Consider the following 8,063-nt stretch of genomic DNA (forward strand, 5'->3'; position numbering starts at 1 on the left):
GTGCTGTTTATACACTGTGAAGGACATAAATCCACACCGTGTAGAGGTCAAGCATAGGAGTTTATTATGCACAGCGCTGGCGGAGTGTCACCTTGCTTATTAGGCTCAGAGACACTGTCAATCAATTGATTACAATAGAATATATGGATTTTCCATGGGTGGGGGAAAGTGACAGGGTAGGCAGTTCCACACCCCGGGATAGGTTTTGCAGCAAGACAAGATAGCACAGTAGCCAATGGTTAACAGGTTACATAATGTCTCCGCCCATGGTCTCAAGTTAGCAAATTAACATTTAATTAATACTTAGATAAAATGTTATCAGTATAAAATATATATGTTGAATTCTGATTTGGGGTCCATAGGAATGGAGAAACTCCTTTGATTGTCCAACAGGTACATTCCTAGGTGTTAAAGCAAAGAAACAGTGAAAGTATATGGCAATAAAGATTGTCTCCTTTATGTCTTAAGGCAAGGCATTGGTCCCTTGGAAGGGAGTGGGACGATGCCATATCTTATACTGACATGTGCCAACTTTTCATAAACTCAAGGTTGGATCTGTGGGAAGAACGTCTCCCTACAGAAGAAACTAACACAATAGGAACAGGGATTCTTTGTTCAATCTGCAACTCTGAATAAGACACAATTATTTAGTTCTTAGCTACAACACCTGGCAATTTGCTGACTAGTCTTAATTTAGCAAAACAAGATTATCTGTTTACCATAGCTTTCTCTTAGCTGATCACTGTTTGCTAGGCCTCTGGTCTCTTGACCATACTCTGGACTTTGGGTCTGGAACAGAGCTGGCACAATCCATATACCTGGTTGTTATATAAAATGCACATGGATTTTAACCCTTCACACTGGGAGGGCAGCCTCTTGACAAGATACCAGTTCACAGCAGTGTTAAAAAAAAGCTTTGCCCTAGTGCAGTCTCTACCCGGCTAACTTTGGTACACATCTTTTGAGGACTGGGGCAGGCTATAGGGTACTGGAAATAGAATTATTACAGGACTTGCGTCCACCCCCGCTCAGAAGAACTGGATAGGTTCCAAAGGCGGCGGGTATAAGGGGCCACCTTTGGAGCTGCCACTGAAAGGATGTGCGCCTGCGCTCCGCCCCGAGGCCCTGGTCCTGCTTGTTCTCTTCTCCTGAGGCTCGGCCTCTTGCTGTTCCCTTCCCACTCATAGGAGGGGGTGAAGAGGCGCATGCGAGCAGTGAGCAGCCGGCTGGCAGGTGGGTGGGTGGGGGCAGGGGGAGGGGGCAGCGTGAGCGGCAGGCAGGGGGGGGCAGGGGAGGCAGCGAAGAGGCACGAGCAGCAGGTAGGAGAGCCTCGGGGTGGGGACCAAGCAGGGCTGGGGATAGAGTATGGGCGGGGCCTCCAGGGGAGGAGGTTGAATTGGGGCAGGCCTTGGGCTGGGGCCACGGTCCGGGCACACACAGCCTCACTAAATGGAGGAGTGACGTGCTGCCCGTGATAGGTTCATTGCTTTGGGAATCATAGAACAAGTAGAAGAGGAGGAATTTTGGGGAAATGGCTGATGCCAAATATTTTTCTACGTTTAATGCATCAGCAGGGTTGTGGCAGGTGCCCTTAGAAAAACAGAGCATAGGTTTGTGTACATTCAACACCCTTGGGGAGACACTATTTCACAGACTGCCATTTGGGTTGTTTACACCCGACATGTTTCACTGAAAAATACACCAAATTTTTGATGGGTTTAGAGGGCACTGAGGTTTATATAGAGGACGTTTTGATCGGGGGGGAAACAGGACAAGGGCATGACCAGCAGCTCCAGGCTGCTTTGGAAAAGGCCCAAGCAGCTGGGCTAAAGCTAAGCAACCAAAAATCTAAATTTTATGTAATGGATATAAGCATTCCTGCGAGAGAAGTTAACACAGCAAGGTGTAGAGATAGATCACAGTACAGTTGAGGCCATCACCAACATGCCTGCCCCTAGACAAGGAAAGGGTACAAAGATTCTTTGGAATGGGGAGCTATGTAGGGGAATCTATGCCTAATCTAGCTGCTCAAACCAGTAACCTGAAACTGCTATTCTACAAAGATATCCACGGGACATGGGATGCAAATTCTAATAAACAGTTTGAGAAACTGAAGGAGTTAATTAAAGAGGCCCCAGTCCTAAAGTACTATGACAGGAAGCACAAAACAATGTTGTCCAGGGGTTGCCTCTGAAGAAGGTACTGGTGAATTCCTCTTACAGAAGATACAGTCAAAATTAGAGACCAGTAATGTATGTGTCAGAGGTGCTAACAAAAACAGAGAGTCCATAGGAGGTGACTTTGATCTTAGTACATGGATGCAAAAAGTTCCATGTCTTTATTTATGGGGATGCCAGTGTTAGCTGAAAATGACCATAAACCACTATTATTATTGCCAAAAGGGGCCTGTAACCTGCTCATCCACTCCAACAAGAATACAGAAATTATTATTTTTTTCAGTTACAAATATATGGTCTGCAAATTGAATACAAACCTGGGAGAGATGTGGTGGTTGCAGACACACTTTTGAGAGCATTTGACAAAAGTGCAGTGAAGCAAAGTTGAGATTTAGGCATGTTCATTCAATTTTTTTTAAAAAAGCAAAACCTCTCCAGTCTCAGACTAAATATGGACTGTGATTGCCAGAGCTACTGCTCAGGCTGAGAACATGCAGAATGTAACTAAGGTTATATTAGCACATGGTGGCTGGGACAGTGTAGTCCCAGAGCCTATTATCAATTTAAGGGAGAGCTTTTAGTACTAGACAGGATTTTGTTTAAAGGCACCTTCATGGGGATTCTTAAGGTGAAACAAAAAAAAATGTTTAAAAGAATATATGAAGGTCATTTATGGATTAAAAAATATAAGAGAAGGACCAGAGACATTTTATACTGGCTTCAAATTAACAGTGAAGCTGTCAAGTCTTGTCACATGTGACAAAAATATAGGCCAAGTCAAATGTTGGTGTCTCAAGAAATATAACCCCCCTGCTGCAAAGAAAGCATAGATTTGTTTTTGTTGACTGGAAAAAACTATGTACTTGTCCAAGTCTATTATTCTCTCTTCCCTGAATTAGCCTTACTAGAATGTAACCGTTCTGCCAGGTGGAGTTGGCAGAAACCAGGGCCAGGTTCAATATCTAGGGGTTCCTTTTCAACAACAGAACACAGAACTGGCTCAAGCCCCTATCCAGTAATCTGGGGAAATTACACACCACCCCCTGGGAGCCTCTAAGAGGCAGTAATTCCCCTCTCGCAAGCAGAGGCTGAGTGTAGAAAAGAAACTTTTAATGAAAGGAGGGAAGTCACCCAGCATTAGAGAAAATGCCGCAAGCAGGATTCATAAAGATAAAACTATGAGCAAAATATCCACCCCAGAGTGCGTGGGGCAGTGCCTTCCGCCTCATGTTCTTGGGTTCTACAACCAAAAGTTCCTTTACCATGCCTCTCTCTGCTCCCTCACCATACCCCACTCACAATGGTTGTCTTTGGTCATTGAGGACACAGAGTTCAGAGGTGCATCTGTGCGAGCTCACCTCCCACCTGGGGGAGGGGAGGGAGAGAGGGACCTTGCTTGCTCCGCCATCTGAGCATTTGCTGTGGCGTCAGTGCCCTGCTGCCATTCTCCTGGCCACCCGCCAGCCGCCATTCCACTCTGCTGGCTGTAGGGTGACCAGACGTCCTGATTTTATCGGGACTGTCCCGATATTTGCTTCTTTGTCCCGCGTCCCGACCAATGTTTGGTCGGGACACTGGACAAAAAAGAAATTTTGACCTCCGCTCTGGCGCTCGCGCCCCCCCGCCCCGGCTCCACCCCCTCCTTCCCCCATTGGCTCCCTCCCCAAATCCCCGCCCTGGCCCCGCCTCTTCCCCAACCACGCAGCATTCCTCCTCCCTCCCAGGCTTGCAGCATGGCGGCGCAAGCCTGGAGGGAGGGGGTGGCGGCGGTGCCTGGATCCTGGAGCTGGTGAGTCAGCTCCGGCACCCGGGCACCAGGCGGGCAAAGGGGGCTGGCAAGGGAGGGAGACGGGGGGCTCAGCTGTGAACCCCCCCGCCACGCCAGAGGGCTTCTGCCCGGGCTGCTGCACCCGGGGCCGGGAGCGCAGCCTGGAGGCTGCTCCAGCCCTGCAGCCCGCGGGGCAGCGCGGTGGGTCCGGTTGGGGGCAGCGCGGAGCGGGCAGAGGCCAGGTAGGTGGCGCGGGGGCGTGGGCCGAATCCCTGCTGCTGCCAGGGAGCCCCGCGCCTCTCCCTCCCGCTCGCGGCTGCGGCTCCTTCCCGGCGGGACGCGCCCCCCGGCCTGCCCCGCGCACATGCGGCGCGCGTCCAGCTGCTCCTTCCCGGCGGGAGGGAGACTAGGCGCTGGGGACGCGCGCCGCATGTGGCCGGGGCAGCGGGAGGCGCGTCATGCCGGGGAGGAGCCACAGCCGTGAGCGGGAGGGAGAGGCGCGGGGCTCCCTGGCAGCAGCGGGGATTCGGCCCCTGCTGCCCACCTGGCTCCTGCTCGCTCCGCGCTGCCCCTGCCTGGACCCACCGTGCCCCGCATATGCCCATGGCGGGCCGGGGGGCGGGAGGCTCCGCGGGGAGGGCGGGGCCGGGGCCTGCTAATGCCCCAGGCCCCTTTAAAACTCTTTTTTTGCTCCGCCCACCTTTTTTTGCTCCGCCCCCCTCTTTTTTTTGCTCCGCCCCGTCCCGATATTTTATACTACTAATCTGGTCACCCTAGCTGGCTGCCCCCTGCCCCTGCCTCTCACCTTCTGCTGACACCTGCCTCTCTGCTGTGACCTCTACAGGTCAGTCTCTTGAGGCTCCACCCAGCTCTTAGTAATTTTCAGCTCTCAGTGACTGTCAGCTCTTAGTGTGGGAACTGCATTGCTGAAGCAGGCTGGGCAGAAACACTGTTCCACAACAAGTGATTTCCGGTCTAGTGAGCCCTTAACAAAACAAATGACTCTTCAAGGAGCCTTAATTAACTCTATCTTTGAACAGTGGGGAGAGGCAGGTTAAACTGTGCCTAGGGCTCTTCGGTAGAGTCTACATCTCCTAGCAGGGATACCTGTCCCCACCTCTTCTTACTTTCACAAGGGTCTGGCATTTGAGCCCCTGCCTTAGTGAGTTCATTTCAGTTGTGGGTGGCCCCCCAATCAGGACAGGCTAAGCACAGTTTTGGTGCCCTTTACTCATACAATAAAGATAACAACATTGAAAGTTTCAGAGTGGTAGCCATGTTAGTCTGTATCAGCAAAAAGAACAGGAGTACTTGTGGCACCTTAGAGACTAACAAATTTATCTGAGCATAAGCTTTCGTGGGCTAAAGCCCACTTCATCAGATACATGCAGTGGAAAATACAGTAGGAAGATATATATATACAGAGAACATGAAAAAATGGGGGTTGCCATACCAACTCTAACTAGACTAATCGATTAAGGTGGGCTATTATCAGCAGGAGAAAAAAAAACTTTTGTAGTGATAATCAGGATGGCCCATTTCAAACAGTTGACAAGAAGGTGTGAGTAACAGTAGGGGGGAAATTAAGCATGTACACAAACTAAAAACTATTTCCCCATGCTAAGAGGGTCTTAGACAGGCAACAACTACAGCAGGTTGAGATGGCTGAGTCTCAGGACATGGACCAGTCTGAACTAATGGACTTACTGCCTCCTGATAACAGTGGTGCTGATGTCTCAGGGGAGCCCAAACAGTCCACAAAACAGCAGAAGGCACTTCAGAGACTAATTGAACATTGTTAGTTTAGTTACTAGGTTGGTTAAAAGTATTTGAAATTCTGTATTATATTGATTTGATTGTTAATTATTATTATGTTTGGCTGGGGAAGGAAGATGTGGGGAACTGTACTTTTAAGAGGCTGTGGCCTGTTGGAACTAGTTGTTATGTTATGAAGAGACTCAAATTATGCAATACTGATCTATTACAATATTGCCAACCTCAAGGGATCAAAAACATGTCAGACAAAAATATCATGAGATTAAAAAAATCAAATCATGTTTTTTAGTCTGTCTTTTGACTTTTAAAATCATATCTACTTTTGCCAATATGTGTGATAAATCAGATTGAAAAGTCAACCATACACAAAAATGCACACCTTCCCCAGGCTGTTCAGATGGAGACTCCACTTACTTCCTCTTCCCCCATTGATAAGAGAACTCCCATCCATTGCTACCAGTGTCTTGACTCTTCTCTCCTTGTTTCTCACCTTCCCCCAATATTCCCCTCCTCAACCTTCCTCCCTAATTCTCCTCCTTCTCTTTTTTCTGACTGGTCACCTGCACCTTCATAAATCAGACACAAAGGATCATGATGTTATTTTTGAATATAATGTACAAAGGCTATAAAATAGAGCTGGAAAGTGAACAGTGAATATCCAAGAAACACAAAGCATCCGCCCTATGGATCAAGTTTTCAAATTAATTGTTTAGTAAAGATTTAGGTGAGCTGCAAAAATCTTTACATGAAGAAGGTCTTTATAATGTCAACAACCCTGCTAACTGCTGGAAAACCCTCACACAAGCAGAGCTTTCTATGTCTCAGTGCAGTAATTATATTTAGAATTCTTAATATGCTTTTTTTCAAATAAGCAATTCAATCACATACAAAGTATTTCAAAAATATCTTGAAATCAGTCTTTCTTTGTATAATTTTGATAACTACATAAATCACTGGCGCTAACTTTCCAGTGTGCTGGGAGGTGCTCAACCCCCAGCTCTGCCCCAGGCCCTGCCCCCACTCCACCCCTTCCCCCAAGGCCCATTCCACCTGACCTTTTCCCACCCTACACCCACCTCTTCCCGCCCCCACTCCACCCCGCTCTGCCTCTTCCCGCCCTGTTCCGTCCCCTCCCCCGAGTGTGCCCCATCCCCACTCCTCCCCTCTCCCCCCCCAGCCTCCTGCATGCTGCAAAACAGCTGATTGCAGCGGGCGAGAGGCGCGGGGAGGCGCTGATCTGTGGGGCCCGCGGGCAGGCAGGAGGCACTGGGAGGAAGGGGGGCGCTGATAGGGGAGCTGCCACTGGGTGCTCAGCGCCCACCATTTTTTCCCCGTGGCTGCTCCAGCCCCTGAGCACCCACAGAGTCAGTGCCTGTGACATAAATATATAAATTATCAAGTAATTACAATAAATCATTTAGGTTTTTTAAAAGATCTCATTATAATTGCACAAATTAAATAGTTTAAAATAATTATTTTTTATTTTAAATTATACTTCTTGCCCACTGCACTGAGGCGTCTCCTCTGCCCAGGTCTCTGCAGCACCACTTCCCCAACTCCCCCACATCCAGAGCAGCAAGAGGCAGCAACTGAGCATGGGCCTAGCAGTGACTTTTCTCCAACTCCCTCTTCCCCTGTTCCAGCCTTCTTTCTGCTAAGGCTGATACATACATGAAGGCACTTAGTAGCAGGGCAGGTCTCATGTCATTTAGTCCCGCTCTCACACAGAGCTCTGCCCACATACCCAGCCAGCCCTGAAAATGCCAGAACAGAGTAGCTTCTAGCATCATCATGAGAGCAACCCCTGCGGGCACCAAACTCATGTGAATCATGATCAGTTTGCAAGAGTTGGTGCTACTGCCTAGAACTCAGACATTGAATCAGACTTCTGTCAGACTCCTTGGGTCTGAGTGGTCACTGAACACCACAGCCTTCATTTACTCCTACAAATTGTTGAGTGACCCCCTTCTCCCCCAAAATACGGTGGCTAGAAAGGGGTAGAAACTTCATTCCATCAAGATCCAATCAAAACACCCTTTCCAAAAAACTCCAGTTAATTGTTATGGCTACCTGGGACCTTACCAAGAGTCTTGAAAACTCATTATCACTGTTCTTTTAGCTTAAGCACATCCAGTATGTACCTATCTGTCTCCAACTTTTGCTCATTTCATAAACAGTTTTATATAACAACACTTTTGTTAGCTTTTATCCACCCGTGACAACTGGCATAAAGGCCTCTATACAATAGGGTGACCAGACAGCAAATGTGAAAAATAGGGACGGGGGTGGGGGGTAATAGGAGCCTATATAAGAAAAAGACCCAAAAATCGGGATTGTCCTAA

Source organism: Emys orbicularis, chromosome 1 (assembly GCF_028017835.1).
Source record: "Emys orbicularis isolate rEmyOrb1 chromosome 1, rEmyOrb1.hap1, whole genome shotgun sequence".
In the NCBI taxonomy this organism is placed as follows: Eukaryota; Metazoa; Chordata; order Testudines; family Emydidae; genus Emys; species Emys orbicularis.